At 45.0% G+C, this 21,486-nt stretch overlaps 1 protein-coding gene across 1 annotated transcript in view; it reads right to left on the bottom strand.

Annotated features, from left to right (window-relative positions):
• sema6bb (sema domain, transmembrane domain (TM), and cytoplasmic domain, (semaphorin) 6Bb) overlaps positions 1 to 14,024 on the bottom strand; it is a 117,919-nt gene extending 103,895 nt beyond the window's left edge. Inside the window, exon 1 of the mRNA XM_070960315.1 lies at positions 13,112 to 14,024. The gene's annotated coding sequence lies outside the window, so the exon portion shown is untranslated. The remainder of the gene's footprint in view (positions 1 to 13,111) is intronic.
• Positions 14,025 to 21,486: the final 7,462 nt, after the last annotated feature.

Here is a 21,486-nt window from a genome sequence, read left to right as displayed (position 1 = left end):
TGTGACTTGCTGAGCCTTTAAAATAAGCAACCCCACTCTGAGCTTTCCTGAGCAAGGCTACCGAGACGCCTGACAACAATAACAAAATGTCCTGGCGTGTATACGCAGACTAAATAACACAATTTTGCCTCCGAAACCGCTTGGACGAAACCAATATTGCACTCCTGTTAATCATGCTGATGCAAGCTGTCATAGGAGGGCTGAAAAACGGCTCTGTCACAAAGCTACAAACAGACGCACAGAGGAAACATTTCCTTGAGGTAGGAGTTATGTTTATGAACAGAATCCCAGGCTATTTCTATAACTAGTCTCCCATGCGCTGTCTGTGTCCCCTGGCATTTAAATGAAGAACTAGTTCACCAAAATGCGGCTCAGGGAGAGTGTTCTGCTTTCAGATTTATCACTACATCCACTTACACACACGCTCCTAAGGCTTAAGTCTAACCAAATATCAACTCCACGGTGAAAACATCAGTGGTTGTGAGCTGAGCTGCCTTCACGGCCGGCTGTTTGTATGCAAGTGCTTGTGCTGAAGCTTGTGCGCATGTTTGTGCGTTCTTGTTTCTTTACTCAGTCTGATTGGTGCCTCAGTCTCTCTCACTGCAGGCTCTTCATTAGTTTGAGCATGGATGCTAATGAGTGATAACTAAAACTTGCCAGAGGCTCAGTTTTTGCCCCTCCACCTAGCCCGAGGTGGCCCGCGGTGAGCATCACCTCTCAGCCTCTGTTTTCGGGTCGACTCGCTGCCTGGTGTAGCCGGTGGTGCTGAGGTGTACTAATGAACCCCCAAGCCGGCATCCGTGTGTGTGTGCATGCGCGTGTTTTGCGCATGTGTTTGTTTTGTGCACGTGTGTGTGTGGTGAAGTCCTGCCACTCCTCACTCACCTCCTCCTGTATCCACCATCCAGGAATCTATTCATTTCAATCAGGTGAGCATACCAGAGTCCTTGATTGCTGACAGAGAGGCCTCCTCCACACACACACACACACACACACACACACACACACACACACACACACACACACACACACACGCACACAAACACACGTTCCACTCATTTCCCTATCTGTTCTATTTCACACTTTTACATTTGTAATCCTCGCTCATTTGTAATTTTGCTTCTGCATGTTAGCCTCAAGAGAGAGAAACTAATTTCAGGAGTGAAAAGGGATTATCAGATGCAAACGAAATCTCCCCCACCTCCAGACAAAGATACTGATGTAGACTTTTCAGGGGAACAAAAAGAGTCTCAAAGCCTGCTTCAGCCTGGATGGCAACTCTCAAGGAAGTAGCAAGTCAACTGCCACACTGGCAATTACTTCTTATCAGCACAGGGGAACCAACTTGACAATGGCAGAAGAAATGCTGAGCTGATGGCCCGTAAAACACAAGGAGAAAAGACTGCGGAGCGCATAATCAGCCTCCCCTCTCTCCATTTTGTGAATTTTGTGAAAGAGTAATTGACAAATATAGAAATAAGAAGCGCAGTGGTCGTGGAGAGTCTTGCATGGCAGCCATTAGGTGTGTGTGCGCACATGTCACATGAAGAGCATGAAGCATGTTAGCTGTTACAACTGTGGAGCGTTATTATATTAATGAAGGCTCCTCGCAGTGGCTTGGTCTTCTCGTCTGCGGACTGACGCAGACCTGCCAGAGAAATAATCCCCATCACATTTTCACTGGCCTCATTGTATTAATGCCAGACCAGGCTGAAGCCACTGTTACATTAAACTCGCCACCTAGCTTCATGCACGAGCTGGGGCCACGCACAAACATTTTGACACACTGCTTGCTCGACTACTAAACAAGCTAAGGAAACCATGGAGACACGCGCAGGAGACGAAGAGACGGTAGATGAAGATGTTTGGAGCCAGCTGGTTAAAGCCTGCAAGACAGTAAATTAAGCATCTGATTAAGATTTGAAAGGCGGCAAAGGAAATGAGCATAATGCATCCAATTAACAGAAGAGACAGCAATAAATACTGAGCTTCCAGCAGCCGCTACCTCTGTCCTGAAAATAGCTCCAGAGAGCAAAGATTTTATTGTCGTGCGTTCACCACTTTAGCGTCGTTTATCCTGTATAGCTGTGATCTGTGTTGCTGTATTTGTCGACTTCACCTTTAGTGTCAGGGTCTGGTGAGATGAAAAGCAGCGAGAAAGGTTGACAGGGAGACGGACGGAGTAATTGGCTCAGATGTCTTTAGATTCTTATCTTATGAAAGGGGACAGAAATCTGAACTGAGGAGCAAACAGCCCCTGAGCTTTTCCCTCCATTATAACGTGAGACTGGAGCTGTCCTCCCATTACGGCCTTAGCCCTGCAGAGCTTCAAAGCTACTTTGTTGTGGCCGTTAATGGCGCTGATGACAGCAGACAGGATCTCTATTCCAGGTGAAGCGGCCCGAGCCAACAAACTGAGAAAAGGGGAGACAAAAAATAATAACAATAATAAAGACTGCCCACCAAAGAGGAGCGGCGCTGTCCGGCAGGCGGCTAAAAAAACCTCACTCAAGAATAACTGCCATCTTTAACATTTGGCAGGAACAGTGCTCACCAGAGAAGCACTCAGCTCGGCCCCTCAGGGTACCACAATTAAAACCACGTTCACTGAGAGTCATCAATAACGTAAAAAACTGGGGAGGAAAAAAAATTACTCCATTACGAGTTCGGAGCACGCTGGGAAGGCAGGAGGCAGATCTGAAAGCTTAGTCATTGGGTGCGTGTTTCTGTGATGATTCGGGTTATTCTGGCCAAGTCCTATGTTTAGTTCTTATTACAGCAACATGGCTTTTATTGCTATTCTTCTCCAACATGCATGCAAGTGGAAAAACCCATCACAGCACCCTAATGTTTCATGGTACATGACATACCTCAGACCAGCCAGCTCTCATGCATTTTCTGTCTTGTTTATTACTTCAGTTTAGACTCTGGGATCCAGTTTCCCTGCACTGCTGCTGGTGCTGCTGCTGCTGAGAGGCAGGCGAGAGCGTGGCTGGTTTTTGAAATGAAACAGACAGAACAAGCAAGGCTATTTATAAGAAGCAAGCGGATAATTGTCGGAAAGGTTAGAGCAGGCACAGCAGGTAACAAGTGAGCTGCGTGTTGATGCGCACAACAGGATGTCGAGGCAGCGCGGTGATGATGTCGCCAGGTAAGCACAATGTCGGAAAGAGCAGTCGCCACAAGAGTCGAAAGAGGGGTTACTAATGAGGAGTCCAAATCAATACACTGAGCCCAGAAACGAGCTCGCTAGAGCCCACACTTACACATTTTGGCATGATTAAAGGGCCAACATGCAGACATTTTAAGCCCACAAGGTGCCACAGCTACTCACACTATATTTAGAAGAGCAGCCAATGCACAAACACAGCAAAGAACACATAATAACAGCAACAAAAATGCTGTTTCCGTTTACCATGCAGCGGACAAACCATACAGTAACATCCTATAATTGGGATAAAACAACTGAGCGCTCGAATGTCAAGCAGGAGGATTAGAGAACCGTTTGAAGCCTCATCACATCAAACACACACCAGCATGCTGGGAAAGGGAAACTTTTTAAATAGTTTTTGTGTTTATTTAGACTGTCTATACACACAGAGCTTCCCACATTGGCAGAGACTCACTGGCATGCTCAGACAAAGACGCAGGATGCACCTACATCAGTGTTGGGAAGAGTACAGCGAACACGGACGACAAATGGAGCAGAATGATTCAACCGAGGAGCGCTGCGGTCGCCTTAAAGGACATGTTTTAAATAGCGTCAGTTAAATGGACATATTCATGGAATAAATACGCATTCCAGCAGTAAGGGGAAGTGAATTTTTTTGATTATTTATGCCCTCATTCACTCACTCACAAATTCAGCCATTCCCTCGTCGAGTTGATTCACTCTAACATTCGATCCCTCCGATGCTCCTCGCCCCCCTTCCAACGTCCCCTCCGCCTGCCTCGCTCAGCCACCAGAGGAAACCAAGCTAGACGAGCTCGGAGAGCTAAAGGCCCATGTTTCATTTGATGACAGAGGCTGATAGATGTCTGACAGACTGCCAAACCCTGCGATGTGCTACATGAGTCAAGCACAAACACTCCTCCGTCGCGCAGATACGCGTTCGCTCACGTATCCATCACCGCCTTGTGGGAGGTGTGTGTGTGTGTGTGCGTCTGCGTGCCCGTGCGTGCGTGTGGCACGCTGGTCCGAGCAACAAAAGCCTTGAACGTGACCATCTCAGTGGCGCCACGGGATGACGGAGGTGGCCAAGCTGAGGCTCCGGGGCTGGATGATGAGGTAAGAGGATGTGGGATACTTCTCATGTTTGGAGCAAATCAAGCTGCTGAGAAGGGGACCGTGAATATACACCAAAGGATGTACTGAGTGGACGTCACATCAACACGCACACACAAAACACCCTTTCCTGTCTTTTGCCTTCGCCTTCCCATAGAAATAAACATGTGAGCGAACAAGCGAGTGAAAGCAAAGGTTGAAGACTGGCCTGAGCTCTGAATGTCACAGTCAGTCATTTCAGCCTCCCTCTTAGTGATGCAGACAGAGAGCCATTCTGATTGCCCCACCAGTCAAGCCAAGGGGTGAAAAACATTTACATGCAAATACGAATGACCCACTAGCTACTGCGAGCACGCTAGCTATGGTATTCTGAATGCACAGCAACCTCAGAAAATCCGGCACAGAGGACTTGCCAATCAACAGCTCCATTGTAACAGCACACAGGCTTTAGAAGTAGCTGTTATGTGTGTAGGATATCAATTATTTTTGCTTTTGTGGCTTATTGGTTTTGTGGCTGCTATTGTTACCAGTCTGTGTATGATGTGAAATTAATGTTAATGAATTCAGACCAGGAACATAATGTACTGCATTAGCAGACCTGCTGTGACGAAGCTCAAATCCTTTCTATCGTTTCCACGTAACTCCTCAGTCAACAGACCTTCCTCACAGAATCCACTCATCTCTGACAGCGGCGCTAATACTGCGAAGTAAACCGTCCACATTCAATTTGCACGACGATAATCCATAACTGTCAGAACGAACACGCCTCTCTGTCATACTGAAGTGGTTAGTATCAGGGGACAGATTGCGGGTGGACTGGTTGGGCCTCTGGGGGTCTTGGCCAAGGGGAGACCCTGGCTCTCTTACTGGCTGTCACCCACGGTTGGGATACTTGGATCGGGAACCCGCCTGCTGTCACCAGACCTGTTGCCTCCAGATGGGACCCGGGTCTGGTTCTGCGATTCCCGCCCTCGAAGAACACACTCTGTCCTCCCCCTCCTCCTCCACTCCGTATTTCATCTCTTCACCTTCTCATCACATCACGAGCACATCAAACGTCACCTTCCCTTCATCCGTGCACCACTTATTAACAAAGTCCAAATCACCATTCTTTTGTTCTTTAACCTTGACATTCAGCTTTTAGCTCCATGCAACACTTTCATCTCATCTCTCACTCACTGGCTCCAGTTTTCTTGGCTGAAATCCCCTCCGAGTGTGTGAGTGCATGCACACATGCTTAGGAGATGAGCAGACGCACTGCACAGCAAGACCTCTTTGATTCGGCGCAGCAGAGACCCACAGTGAGGCTGTACATTAATTGGTGCTTCTGAGCCGTTAATTTAGGCGAGTACGTTCAAGGACCCACTTTCCTTCCACTTTCCAACAGTAACAGAGGCTGAACAAGCATCCTCTCAAGACTCTCCCTCTATTTTCCGCTCTCTCCGCCCTTCCCTCTGCTCGATGCCTCTCTGCCTTTTCCCCATTACCCTTACAGTTCAGCTTCAGCCATCAACCGCCAGCATGCCGCTGCCCCCTCTCGCCTCGCCCGCTCTCCATTCTCTCTTCACCTCGCCATCAGCGAGCGAAGAGAGACGGCAGGTCACAGTCTCTGCGCCGTCCCCTCCACTTCGCCAACTGCCCTGCGCTCAGTGCCAGCGAGCCAGAGTTTTCTTTTTGTTTTTTTTTCAGCATGACTGACTCCCCCAGGTCACTGAACGCGTTAGGCTGTTAATTACCTCAAAGCACAAAACAAGTGGTAGCTTGGCAGCAAAATGAGCAGGAATTTACATTTTTCTTTAAAGGGTACAGTCGCAAACTTAAAAAAGCAGAACACCACACACCAGAGGCCACAATAACTCCAGCCGCAGCAGTAAACAATGCTGTCAACAGCAGTGACAGACAGAGCATTCTCATTTTATTTTTGCTGCTTCTCTGCGACCATAAAACTGCAGGATAGAGCCATTTGGGCTGGAAGTTCCCCTAAGAAATGAATCAGCTATAAAACAGCAGCAGGATAATACCACTCTGGCCCACAGGGCATGGTTTCTTCAGATTCACGCTGGGTTGATGCGGGAAATGATTCAGGATGTGTGTGACCCGCATCCTCTCCGCAATGTCTCCCATCGCACAGTTGTTAAACTCTGCCTTATTAGTTACCTGCTCGGCGATCATAGCAACCTGGCGCGGGAAATGAAACCGAGGAGGTGTGTCTGTGAATGCTGTAATAGAAATAAGTGTTGCTATTTATATCATGTCAGGGAAGAAAAATAATATAATTGCAGTATGGCTGCTGGCGCTGAATATGCTGCTCCAGGCTTTGGGCTTGTGGTGGCTTGTTACTTAGCTGCGAGTGTGCGTTTGTGTGTATGTCTGGGAATATTATCAAGTGTGTGCCAGTGTGTATTCATGTATTCCGGGTGGTATATGGGACCGGCCTGTCCTCTATCTCTTCCTGACCCCTCATTAGTCTCTTCTCTTGTTAACACACTGGGGCTCTGCTGACACCAAGACTTCATAAGAGTGCGAGGGACAGAGAGACGACGACTGTGTGTGTTTGTGTTTGTGTGTGTTTGAGTGTGTGTGTATGTGTGTGTGTGTGTGTGAGAGAGAGAAAGGAAGGGGGAAGCTATGTGAACGCTGCTTAATGACAGGCAAACAGGCTGTGAAAAGCATTCAGCTCACACACACGGCTCATTCGTGTGCAGGAAGTAAAAGCTGGTGTGCGTCTCAGTCATGTCTGCCTGTCTTTTAATCCTGTCTCCCACGGTATCACTCATGGTCAGCTGCCAGCGGGATGGAGTTTATACTCATTGAAATGTCTCCTTTTCACCGCTGCAGAGAATGGAAGAATCCCCAGCGTCTACCTTGCTCAAATATAGGAAAGACACACACACACGCAGAAGAACACACTCCCCCTGTGGAGGTACAATAAGCCTACATGGAATGCCAGTTTTAACCAACGGGAAGCATCTTTATTCAACATCCACTTGGCCTTTGGTGATAGCAGCTGCATCCTTTGTTGCCGTCATACCGCGCCACCTCAGGCTTACACAACATGATATCGCTCCAACTTCTCCAAGACACTCTGTCACAGTTAAAGGGCATAGACAAAAAATACTGAAATCACAGACGTTACAGGCTCAGAGGGGAGACTAGCCCGTGGCTGCCGATGAGAGCGAGCGCCGAGCGAGAGAGTTTCTTTTTAAGAAATCTGAAAGAGCGCTTATTACTGACTATGACGGGCTTCCTTCTTTGAACTCCTTCATCTAGGAGCTGCCTTGGCGTTGCACAGGATGCGCACAGAGCCGCGAAGCAGACAGAGAGATGAGAGTGAAAGGAAGACAGGAGTGGGAAAAACAAGTGATTAAAAGATAAAAGGGAGAGAGCAGATGATGAGGGAGCAGCAGTGTGTGATTAAATGGCGGAGGTGGTCCCGTTGGGCTATAGCCCTTATTGCATTTTAATGGGGGGCTGGATGATCCTTGACCCTTTGTGAGGCAGCGGTACCACCTTAGTGCAGATCAAACTGCCAGGCTTGACGAACCCCGCCCCCCCCTGCACTGGAGGGCATCTGGGCCTTGAGAATGAGGTGTGTGTGAGTGTGTGTGTGTGTGTGTGCGTGTGTGTAAGTGAGGGCTCGCAGGGTCACCGGCAAATGTGTTTATTCTGCTGCTATGGCAACCTCAGCACTAGCCTTGGGCAAATAACAACAAGAAAAGCCATATGTGTGTGTGTGTGTGTGTGTGTGTGTGTGTGTGTGTGTGTGTGTGTGTGTGTGTGTGTGTGTGTGTGTGTGTGTGTGTGTGTGTGAACAAGGGATATAGACGGTTTAAAAAGGCGAGGTGTGTGATTTAACATGTCTTAAATTCATACATTTCAAAGAGCTGTCCAACTCTCTCCCCCGTCCCTCCCTCTCTCCCACCAGTGTGGCAGGCCTGCCCCTCAATCATCAGGCCCTCCTTTTCACCTTCTCTTTCTCCCGGCTCCACATGCTAAGTGGGAACATTGTTACGGTCAATTTGTCCCATTCAGGGTCCCAGTGGGCAGTGTCCCTGCCCTGACAGCCTGCAGACAGAGACCACACTGCCTGAGAGGCCTTGACATCAAGGTCCAGAGGAGACGGAGAGGGAGGGGGAGGAGGAGGGAAGAAAGCGGAGGAGAGGAGGCGGGGGAAACAGGAGAAGAGAGGTAATGAGGGGGGGCAGCGGTGTGGAGGCAGAATGTGCGAAGGAAAACAAGCAGGGGGTACTGCTAAAGAGAGAGAATGATGAAAAAAAAGAGGCCGGGGTGCCAGGTTTGACACAAGCCCCCAGACTTGGCAGCTCAATAGTATTTCTGACCGGTCTGTCAGTCTCAGACTGAACTGATGTAGATGGTGACAGCTCTGCTCCCACAGAGGACGCTCCTAATACATCTGCTAGTTTGGCCTAAACCCGGAGAAATACGAGACAGACTGGACAAGCTCAGGAGAGATGAAAGGAAACACAGAAATGTACCAAAAGTCACATTTTTACCTTTATGACTCATTTTTGCAAAGGAGAAGCTTCAGCTGAAGGCACTTTCAAGAGGTCTGTTCATCCAAATTGCAAGAAATCATACGTCCTCACTTATCTCCAGAGGTATGCGCAATTTTCATTTGAAACACTTTCCACCACATGAAAACTGTCGACAGCGTTTTGATTCTCAAGAGTAACAGTTTCTCCAAAGACATGACAGCTGCTTTCGAATTTTGATAGGTAAATCTTCCCATTTCCATTTATGGCAATGAGTGCCGCATTCTTCTCCATCTCCAGACTTCTAACTTCCAACCAAAAATATCCAGTAAAGATACAGGAAGTGAAAAAGCATGGCGTGGAACTGCCCCTTTAACTTTAGCCTCAAAATCAGTGCGAACTGCAGAGTGGACTTGAAGGGATGCTACTGTAGTTTCATAAAGGTGGAGCACTCACAAGAGACAGATTAACATACAATCAGAGCAGCAGAGGCCAAGATATCCTGACATTTAGTCCCTAGAATGGATCAAGCTCCAAAACCACTGGATCCTACATTTCCCATAATGCAACTCGATCACACCTCTCATTAAACACCTCCTGCCTGTCCACAGGCTTTCTGCCACAGAAGACAGTCTACAACTATACAAAAACGCCCCCTGTGGCTGTTATATTATTCTATATTGTATCATCAGATCATTTTCAGTCAGGCATTAATGTAAAAGCAGGATTCTACTGTTGTAGTTGGTTGGGGTGGAGCTCAATTTGAAGTATTTTGTATCCGGATGCAACTAATGATTATTTTCCTCATGATTAATCTGCCGATTATTTTCTCCTTTCATTAACTAATTGTTTAGTTGGTCAAAATTCAGAAAACAGTGAGAAATCCCATCACCAGCGCTCTGAACGATTATCAGCACAGTAAAATAGTAGTCAGTTCATTTTCCGTCAGTCGCCTCACTGATTAATCGTTTCAGCTGTACTTACACGCACTGTTGGGTAGTTCAATTTATAAGAAAGCATCAAATTTTATGAGCTCTTCTTACGTTCTTTGTGCAGAAATCTTTATTTGTCAAATAACTAGCCATTGAAACTGTCAGACACGTTTCCCTCTGAGATGTAGTCGAGTAGAAGTCGAACATGGCGTGAAAAGAATTCAGTGAAGTACCTCAATTTGTGCTGAGCTTCAGCACGTGTACTTAATTACATTCCATCACCGCTTTGTACACGTAGGTGCGGGATTGTAAAGAGGCCATGACTTAGATCATAAGACTTTTCTGATCAGAGGATCCCAGTTGCTGACCTCAGTGACTTCCCCGCTCCACCTGAGCTTCAATGCTGAATCCCGCCTCCAACAGAAAGCAGCACACAGACGAGGTAAAACGGTGTATCCTCTCTTTAGCCTGAACTTGTCTGACAAATGCAGCTTTGTCTGACTAATCTATGATTTTTATGCCTGCGTTGGCGCTGCCCCGGGCCCACAGGTGATGGGAGGGGCAGGGGGGAGGTGGGGGAGAGGGATTAAGTCACTCTGCAAAGACACCTGTTATTTTAGCACATAGGGCGCAACACTTGCTCTGAGGCAAGGGGCGCAGAGACGGCTGTTGGCGTCAGAAACGAGGCACAAACAGGGCGCCCATTCAACCGATGCTGGACACCGCTGAATCACACTTGTATGAAGCACAGACAGACTGACTCACACACATGCACACACACAAAGTCCATACAAGACAGGAAGGCAAACAGACACAATGTGACGGACAATGTGCCTTATGTTTCTCCCTGATAGACATGGGCAAACTCTCACTTTCTCTCTTTTCTTAATGACATGCACACACACGAACGCACAGACAAACAATTCTTCAGACTAATTGGCGATGCAGACTCTGCAGTAAAGACAGCGGGGATCTGTCAAGGGCATGTGTGTATGGTGGGATGTTGCAGATCTCCCTAAATTAACTAACTTTATAATAAATCACTGGGCACTGCTAGCCAAGGATTAGCCATGCTCCAGTGAGCAGTTTGTTAAGCTGCGAGGAGAAGCACCGGGGACGGAGAAAGCATCGCCAAAAACTGACATCAGCACTGGGACCCTGGAACAGTCTAAACCCCCTGCCTGGTTTCCTGGGCACACATTTAGGCTTGTTATCTGAGTTCTCCATTGACACAGAGTCCTGCTCCTGTATTAGGCTCTTTCTTTGAAGTATTGCTTTTTTCCTGTTGGGGTTTCTCCACTAATCACTTTTAGTGTTCAGGATCTCAGCTCTGACATCAGGTGCACTGCTTCTTCGATTGCTTTCCCTTATGTTTGCCTTACTTCAGTGCAATCTTGCCCCCTACTGAGTCATTTCTTTTGGCAGGAGTAACGCTTCCTACAGTCTGGTTATTTATACACTGACTGAGAAAACATTTATCCGCTCTGCATGCCTGGAGAATGATATTAAACTCTTCTGACAAAACTTATTATAAAATCATTCAGTGCCATCAGAGCAAAAGTAACTTTTACAGAGTGAAATCTGTCACATCCTGTAAGGTCTGTCTCTTGACCCTGATCATGTTCACAACCCCGTGCTGCACTTGGCGAAAGGGATACATGTATTTTTGGGTCGATTGTCCCACAAAATGTTCGAAAGATGACTTGAATCACCAGCAAAAGCTGCTATTTCTCTGTTCTCAAGACGTACAAAGCGTTTCGTCCTTGACTTTTGAGCAAACAAAAACTACATCCAGTACAATAAGAAGATCTGAGATCGTATCAGACAGGTATTTCCTCTGTTGTCTATTAATTCATTCCCTCTGATAGCGCTTCTCTTGTAATTACTGTTGGCGCGATGGGCCTACAAGAGGATGTCAGCACATGAGAGAAAAGGGGGCACCCAACCTCCTCTGTCACGCCACAGAAGCTGCAACACTCAGGTGATTAGACAATATCTAGTTTATGATCATCTTCCCTTTCATGTTTCATCTTAACTTCTTCCCTTTCAGCATCTATTGTGTCTTCCTTGTTTGCACTGCAAAGGCTGAGAACCGAGTCTGGTGCAGTACCGTCACCCCGACGTAGCATCAGCAGTGGGGAAGGATCTAGGTGTAACCTGCGGCAGTACCCCTGAGCCCCTGGCTGTCAGGGTGGGTGACAGCCCAGAGGAAGAGGAATTAAAGAGGCTCTTGTCCTCCAAGGCTGATTTGACACAGTCAGAGCGGCAGAAAGGTTAGTAGAGGTGGTGGTATTCCCTTGGCTGCCTCTACCCTTGCACTGGGCGAGGAGCACTGTCTCACTTTCTTTGGACGTGTCTTTCTCTCTCCTCTCACACACACTAGGGCTCATTATAGGAATGCTCTGACCCTTGGGGACTTCACTTACTTCTCTGTCTCTCTTTCCAGTCCACAAACCTCGGCGTTGGACAAAAGGCAGCTGAAAGGCAATTTGAATTTGAAACAGGGGCCACAACACAAAACATGCAGCTCCCAAAACGGCGAAACTTTAGGACACTTGGAGCCAGCTATTGAGAGTTAGTGGTGCTCATACAAAAAGCTAAAAATGTGATTCTGACACTATCCAGCCAACTAGCTCAATATACTGTAAAGACAGCAGCTACTGCAGAAAGAGAGGGAGGGATGTCAGAGCCTGAAGGGGGGAGCAGTGGACACCAGGGGCCCAGCGGGTAGGACTGTGGAACATACACAACCGCCAGCAGATAACGTACAATCATGCACCATATAAACAACTAGTTTGAGCAATCATGGTGAAAACGCAGGCAGCCTGTGCTTCCACAGTTCTGCAACTCACGAATCTGGAAAGGAGGTTTTGGAGTAAATCAAAATGTAATGTCAGAGAGGGGGAAATTCCTCTTGACACAGCAGGAAAAGTCCCAGATTTCTCAGATTAAACCTATTTAATTAAGGCGGGTGAGTGACACTGGACTGCTATGACAGCACTGTTCCTGTACAGTGACTAATGATAATCGTCAATAACTGTCAGACATTTTCAATCACACGATCTGAGTCGTGTCAATATCCAATCAATACCTGGTCAGTGAAGTGCCTCTCATGGCTCCAGACAGCTGAAAGCTGCTTGTTTGTGCGTGGCTGCAAGCTACGCAGTATGAAATTGAGAATTATTGCTACAATGAAAGCAACTGTAAAGCCAAGACGCGATAGATTATAGATCAGGTATTGTGTTGATCGAGTCAGTTTGAACCAATCAACACAACTGAAATCCTTCGTGTTACCAGAGGCGATATTTTATCCAAAGCATCAAGGCGCGACAGAGCCTGCGCCCCCGGAGCGCACCACCACCCACCACAGACCTCCACACCGGACAGCTCGGGTCACTTACCTGTGGTTGTCGGGGGAAAGGTGCCGCTGAGACAGCGACAGTATGAGTGGATTAGAGTCCCGCTGGATACAAAAAAAAAAGCCAAAAATCCCAGAGTGATCAGAGGAGCGAGGAGGCTCGTTAGTGCGTTACCAGATCCTGTGTGGGGCTTTGTAAACTACTCCTCCCTGTCGCACCTGTCTCTGGCAAAAACTGATCCCGTTCGCCGGCCTGACATCCCTAAGACAACTGTCCCAGGGGTTGTGTGTCCGTGCCCCCTGCTAGTTTCAACACACACACAACACACGCACACACACGCGCGCACACACACACGGCACCACCTGTCCCCGGTGCAAAACAGCCCACAAAGAGCTTCTATGTCGCGCAACGACACATGGCATTCCCCGTTAGTCTCTGCAGCAGTACTCCCTCACAGACAGCCGTCCGAGAAGCCCAAGTGATCTGGAAACGCTGGAAGCAGTGAATGATGAAAAGGAGAACGCGGTAATAACCCATCCAGCACACCACTGGCACCAAACCAGCTGCAACGTTTGGAAATTACATCTGCCGCTCTCGTTGCTCGCCCAGTTGTGTTATCAATCTTCCGTCCCCACAATAGTTGGTCTATTTCGCCGCTGCGCACACGACTGCTGCTCTGTCATTGCTGCGTCTCTCCCACCCCAGGCTTCACTGAAAGAAAAGACTGTCCTTCTGTCCGCTTGTGCGCTCCGCTTCCACGCAGAGCCAGACTCAGGATCCAGCGCAGAGCAAAGTCCCATTCACCGGATTATTAGAAATACTTCCCGTTCCCAGAGCCGCACTCCGGAGCTCTGGTGAGGTGGGAGGACCACAGCGTTTGTCTTCTAGCGGTTGTGTGAGCTACAGCATCTCCAGCTCTGCTCCCTGCTGTCATCCACAAGAGACTCCTAAAGCCTGTTAGTGCCAAAACCTGAAGCAGAATAATGCAGTGACTGGAATGGAACAGATTAATGACTAATTGGGTTTAATTTAGAGCAGCCAAATCCCTTGAAACAAGAAGAAAAAAAAACTCATGAATATCAAAGTCAGGCTCACTGCGGCAAAAAAAAAAACCTTTGCGCACTGTGTCAACTAAATGTCATGGTGGCAAAAGCAGCACCTTGTTAGACACGGTGCCGTCCAAACTGCACCGGGGGCGCACAGCAGAGAGAGGGAACTGTTCGTGGGTGAACTTTATTCCAAGGAACCTTTATACTTTAAAGACAAACAACAGACCGTTTAGAAAAGGTCTCCAAGATTAGACCGACTGTGCTGACGTTCAAATGAAATCACAAGGCAAATTCAAAGCAGAGTCTCCATAAAAGTGAGCATTTATTGTCGCGGAAGGTCAGAAAATTGAGCCAAATTAGCCAAGGAGGTGATGAGGTGCTGAGGTTTCTTTACTGTACCTGCGTTATCTTTGCTTTGTTTGGATTTACGTGGGCGATGCGCAGTATTTTTGTAAGTGCGCACAATAAACACTGACTGCAAAATTCAGCCATGGCTCAGTCAGCAGGCTGAGAAATTTGTCCATCCTGCATCTGATGTAACGATGTGATGTCATATGATTAAGCAGAAATATCTGACAGGACACACTTTAGGAAGAACAATTTGTTTTAATTACAGTTCCTCAAAGTCTAATTTAGTGAACTCAATGAACTTGAAAACTGTTTCCATCCCTGAGTTTAAGGTCTTCCTGCATCGTCTCATTGAGCTTACATTAACACAACAGAGGCATAATTTAGCCTAATTAAATCTCAATAAGCCTCCAGCCCAATGTAACTGTAGCTTTATTACACTTTGTGGTTTGAGGTTCATATGGGTGTTAAATAATTTATTACATATAGTGTCTGCATTCTCATACTGACCTGTGGGGACTTCATGCCAAAAATACCACATGGGAAAGTATTTACAGCACCATGAATGGATAATGCTGCTGTGTTACTATGTGTGTTATAGGAGCTAAACCTACTCCTCTCCATGAAATTGCTAGGAGCCAGTGCCACTTTTAAGCTTGATTCATGCATAATTAATTTGCCAAAATAATGACTTTATAGGCTGGAGGGCACATATGTGTAGCTGGTTCTCTTTACCATCTTAATAAATCCACTCCCAGCCATCTGGCAGTCTTTCTGATACAATCTGATAATCAGCTCGGCCAAATCTGATGACTCAACTTCTGATTTGATAGAAATGTCCCAAAAAGAAAAAAGAAAAGTGTAATGTCGCCTCAGGTTATTTAATTCAAGATTTAATCCAAAAACATCTTTTTGGATGAGATTCATGTACGTTATATGAGTAAAAACCACTTTCTTTGGCTGTTGGGAGCTATTTTGAGAGGCTCTAAAAGGTCCCTTTTTTAATGCACAGTGAAGCCTAATATGGCCTCCTCTTGTCTGACATTGATTTTATTGTAGGACATTGTTTTGGTTTGCTTGTTGTTTGCTGTTTTGTTTTTAGTCTTATCTTGCTTTACACAGCCAAAATATGCCTGCACTAGCGCTGTAATACTTATTAACATTATTCATCCTGCTTACCTTATCATCCCATGCTGCCTGTGACTTTGTAGCCTCCACAATTAAAAACTTGAAAAGAAAAGTTTCCTCTGTCCAGAGGAGACGTGCGGAAAGTCTTTGCACAGGCTGGCTGTGGTTACAGCAGACACTGCTCTGACAGCAGTGTCATTATTCAGGAAGAAATAGCTTCACCAGCAATGAAATAATGATGAATTGTCCCTACACTCTTGATTTCTGTCCCTCCATTGCTCTCACATACAAACCAGCAGGCCTGTGTGACTGCAAGAATGGAAACCGAGGTGTTCAGTAATAATATGCAGTCAAGGAGAAGCTATCTTTGAGTGCCAAGTCAATACACACTGAGAGATGAAAAGAAAAGAAGAGCTATCAAGTCAGCAAAATTACAAAGTGACCTTCATTAATACAGCATCTGCTAACATTTAGCTAACATTAGCCACCATTAGCTACTGGTCATGCCAGATCAGGGCTGTATCAGCAAAACCCAAAGTGTATTAAGCAAAGATGTGTTTCAGTACTTTAAGTTTTAGCAATAAAAAGCTTAATTTTAGGCACTTATACTTAACTGGAGTATTTCCATGGTATTTTACTTAATCTTTCTACTCAACTACACTGAAGAAGGAAACATTTAACATTTTTTACTCGAGAGGTATCGTTACTTATTACTTTACAGGTTCGTATTTTCCACACAAAACATGTGCCCAGCTTATAAAATACAATGTTTTTTTTATGTAGGGAAATCTCCACCTCACCCTCTAGAACACTGACATGACGCTAACGTGCTAATGCATCAGTGGTTGTAAACTAGTAATATCTTGATATATGTTTTCTTTAAATAGCTGCAATCAGTCTTTTTATATTGGCAATGAATCACATGACAACTTCTATATGAAATTAATTGCTCATTGTCTTAAGCTTTGTAGCATCTTTCAGCTTTCAGCTCATTGTTTTGGTTTTCCAGCCCGCACGTCACAGTTTTGGTTTTGTTAGCATTAGCTGCAGCAGGCAACTGTTTCAGTGAGAAAACGTAGCATCAAATGGAAAACAAAGTTAGCCACTAGCTGGTAAACAAAGTGGAGCATTTAGCAGCTAAAGAGTCAGATATTTCCTCCAGGAGTTGGTGGAGACCAAAAACAGCGCTAAAAGGAAAATGAATGGACTCATATTCATCGGACAGACAGAAACACTCCTCCAGCTGAGTGCTAACGTACTGCCTGATGTGTAAATTGGCAACTGTTTGTTAACAAGTTCATCATTTCAACTTGTGCTAATAGTTTGTTAAAGCTGCCTACCAAATTGCCAAAAATATATATATATATTTATTTATTTATTTTCAGAAAAAGTGAAACTTTGAATGCAGGACTTTTACTAGTAAGAGGGTATTTTTACATGTATTGCCACGTTTCCTGAATACGCCTTCACTGCCCAAAATAGCGGATATTTGGGGAAACCAGTGCAGTGTAAGTACACAGGTTAGATGCAGGAAGAGAGGACTTCCACAATAACTCCTACCTACTGCTGACAATACTCTATTCTAATATTAAACAGCTCTCCAGAAGTGTTTTTTTTTTTTTTTTTTTAAATCCCCAGATTAGCTTTATTATTCTGTTTCCAGCTGCTTTGCATAGAAATGATTCAGGACACAGAAACTTTGAGCCATGTTCAACAAAAGAACTTATGCCATGTCATCTCCTGTCAAAGTTTGTGTGCTGACAATAAATAAATAAATAAATAAATATTTGTTTTGTTCATCTGTTTCCTTTCATCCCACTCGGTCTGTCAGAGCAGGCAGGCAGTAGACCTGAGCCAGATAAAAAGGAGAAGAGCTGCCACGGGAAAGCGAGAAAGCTTAGCAAGAAAACTACAACCTTTGATGGAGGATGCACTTTTTAATCTTTCAGCAGCATGGGAAAAGGGGAAGGGCAGCATAGTCGTCTCTTCACAGCAAGAGCTTTTGTCCTCTAACTTCCAAATCAGCAGAAATGAATGCAAAATAAAGATGCCTCAGTCTCCAGTGTGACCATTTTCTATCCCACCAAAGTAATCACATGGTTCACCAAGCTGTGAACAAAGACTCAGAGGCAGCACACAGGGTTCATGTGATCAGACCCAGCAACTTCACAGGCTCCGCAGTCAATATGACGACTCAATTTAGCCAATGCATTTCAGCCATTTAATCAGTGGTTTCACATCTCCAGCTTTAAGATGACGACACAGTCATTAATATTAACAAAACCCATAAAGAACTAAACTAATCAATTTGAAAGGCTTGTTAATGCGAGTGGGATATATTGATACTTTTTTGGAGTAATTAAGAACTTAAGAAGAACATTCTGCTGTGCAACTGAGTGCTCTAATGTGTAAATGACAATTTTGAATAACCTGAAATGCTGACTTGTGTTTCAGACTTGTTCCAAACTTTATTTGATGTTCTGTATGAAATGATCACATTTTTCACATATTATTTGCCCTTATTCTGATCACATTAAAAGATGCAGGCCTGGTCTGAGCAGAGGTGGCCTTCTGACCGCAAGGTTGACAGTTCAGCCTCTACTTGGCACCACTTGCACTTCATTACCACGGCTCAGGTGCCCTTGAGCAAGACCCTTATCCCCAACTGCTCCTGTAGATCTGGCACGTCGTGGTTGTACTGAGCAGCTCCCAGATGTGAATGCGATCAGGCTCTTCCTTGGGGGCTCAAGGGCACTGATCTCAGTGAAACTCCCTGAATAACTGAAAGTAAAAAAATAGCTCATTAGCTCAACAACACATCTTCAGACTCCAAAAACAGACATATATGGTTGTTTGACAGTACTAAAAATACACAGGTGTAACGGCTGCATACACTACTTGGTTAGGTTTGGGTTAAAATGCTCCGCACCTTTCTTAACTTCAGTATCTTACTTAAGATAAGTCAAGGCTGACTTTCGGTGTCACACGGGACATGAGCAGCGGTCTCCAGGGTGAAAGTCCTGTGTTTGTTTGACCCTCTACATGCAGACTTTCTTGCTCTTAACACTTCGTCACCTGACCTCCTCCTTTGTTCACTGTCATATTACTATGGCTACTAGAAGTCGCCGCCTAACAATAGAGGTAGTAAATATGTATTCCAGTAACCTTCTTGCACAGACAACCTGTTCAGCAGTTTTTCTGGTGAGGATGAGATGTAACTCAAGGACGAACATTAAACTACAAGTTTGGAGACAATGCAAAATTAAAGCCAAATACATTAATTTGACGGATGCAATGAGTTTCTTCTCTCTGTTTCACAGCTTTCACTTATGAAATGTTGATTATTGTTAAAGTTGTACACTAGATAAGACTAAGAGTTCGCAGGGCTTGATAAAGTTGTCAAGAAAATGCCGTCAAGACTGATAACGCCTGGGGCGGCATTTACAGCGAGACTCTGGATCAAATGAGAATACAGAGGATGACCTACAATGACAGTCCCCAGTGTGAGGCTCCAGCTTCAGTATTCATACAAAACATCAAGGCTGTGAGCTCAATTTTGAATTGCTCCCCTTCCCAGCGTGACGTGTAAACAGCAAAGAAAAAAGGTTTGAATAACAAAGCTTTGTTTGGTTTTGAATGAGAGCCACAACAAGTCTGCTTTCATAAATGATGGATGTTTGTTCATCTCCTGTAGGTGAAACAAGCGCACTCAATTTAATATTAACTCATGTTTATGCAGCTCATTCCATTTTTCACTGTTTGCGCAAAGGTCTGTTATTTGCACTTTTACAGCCTGCAGCACTGCATTGAGTCTAAAGATGACATTGTAATTAATACTCTGAGGCAAATTTAAATTCTGATTACTTGTAAGATTTACATTGTCTAAATATGAAATAATTTACAGTCTTTCTGTAAATAGACTTGTTGTAAATTAGTTGGGACCAATCTAAGTGACTTTATTATTACAGAGAGGTACTGCAGAGGCAGCCATCAATCTGTCATTATGAATGTGGTGCAGAGAAGACAAGGTAGAGGAAATGAGATGGGATATTGAGTGGGAAGAGAAGGCAGAGGGAGGAAAGAGGGCACGTACACTTTGCTGTGAAGAGATTTGAAGAAAATAATATTGGAGAAAATAGTGGAAAAGGATAAAAGAAGCAAAGAAAAAAAACAACATACTGGAAGGGATGAGGATCAATACTAAAATATACGGAGATATCTTTTATACACAGGGAGGAGCGGGGGGAAAAAGCAAGGCTCGGAGACTCGGTGTACGGTGAAAAAGCATGCACTTTGTCTCACCTCTCCAAGTCACAACAGAGAGCAACACATCAGGCCTTTTGTTTGGGGAAGGGTCACAGTAATGTGCCATCACTGTCAAAACTCATACAATCACAACACTAAAGAACTATAAATATTTCACGGCCAGTCAGCTCTTTCCATGTTTCCTTTCCACCTCCGCTGTGGCAGCTGACCCGCTGTCAGGGCTCAGGGGTGAAATAAGCTCTCCAAAATAAACAGGGGAGACCCAGAGAAATAGAAAGGCAACCGCTACTATTCAGAAAGCGATGGAAAGTCATAAAAAACAGTGTGAGAAAATAGTGCATTCTCTGTGGAAGCAAAGTTGAGGCTACCTGTTGGCCATGGCGAAGCACAGCTCTGTTATTTGATGCTTTTCATTTTGTATGTTGCATGCAGTGACTTGGCATTTTCCATGTTCTCTGACTGTGGCTACAAATCTTTCAGATTATGTGTTTTTAAGGTCTGCTAAAGGTTCCCCACAAATCACTTTTCCAATATCCTTTAAGCCGAAGGCACAACAGTCATAAAACGTCTGTAGCTGGTTAACTTTTCCTCGCAGGGCAATTTTACTCAAAAGATTAAAGACTGTTACTCTTGCAGAAAAGTTTAATGCATTAAGTTAATGACTTTTATGAGCTTTCATTTTCAGCTTCCACCTCATAAACTATAAACATACTTTCTTGTAATGGTCAATTCTCATACACTCTGTATGTACATAATAAGTGAAGTTTCTATACTTCACTGTGGAATATGGACAGATAACCCTAAGACCTGAATGCAAGGTAGTGTCCAATATTATCAGGCTCAAGGAAACCAATATGTATTGATTGGAAATGACTTTGATGTAGGCCGATAATGTGATGTTATGCGATTCACCCAAGCCATTGACTAGAAAACACCTGCATATAACATGTGAGCCTTTTAGTTTTGGCCCGAAAGCAACATTTTCAGAAATATACTTGCTCTTTCTAATGTCTGTACAGTAATATGCAGCTGCAGCTAGTAGCCATTTAGCTTAGCATAACATAACCACTTTAAACAGGGGGAAAACGTTGGCCTGGCTTGATTCAATGGTAACAAAATCCGCCTACCAGCAGCTCTAAAGCTCATTAATTAACATGGTATACATTTGATACATAAAGTAAAACAATACTTTGTTTTTAGGTGATTAGGTGCCAGACTGTTTTTTGGTTGGGATCAGTAACTTCCTCGAGCCTCCGTCAATTAGCTGGCAACTGTTCCAGGCCAAGAGATAAGCACATAACCCCCCATCAAATGGCAAACTGTTGTTTTAGAGGTGCCACTATGTGGGTTTTGTTACTGTACGACAGAGCCAGGTTAGCTTTTTCCCCCTGTTTCAAGTTATTCAAGGGTGTTTCATGCTAAGCTAACAGGCTCCAGCTACATATCTACTGTACAGACATAAGAATGTTATCAATCTTCTGATCTAAGTTTCCAAGACGTCCAACCGTTGCTTTAAACTAGCCTCGATGCAGTTTCGGCTCATGATAACCAGTACATCCGATAAGGAGGAATGTTAATAATGAATACCATGCTTACAAGCATGTGACTCAAGGTCAACCTCTTTTT

The sequence above is a fragment of the Chaetodon trifascialis genome, chromosome 4, assembly GCF_039877785.1.
Source record: "Chaetodon trifascialis isolate fChaTrf1 chromosome 4, fChaTrf1.hap1, whole genome shotgun sequence".
Taxonomy (NCBI): domain Eukaryota; kingdom Metazoa; phylum Chordata; class Actinopteri; order Chaetodontiformes; family Chaetodontidae; genus Chaetodon; species Chaetodon trifascialis.
Note: the sequence above shows the minus strand (reverse complement) of the source record. Positions and strands in the feature narration are given on the sequence as shown.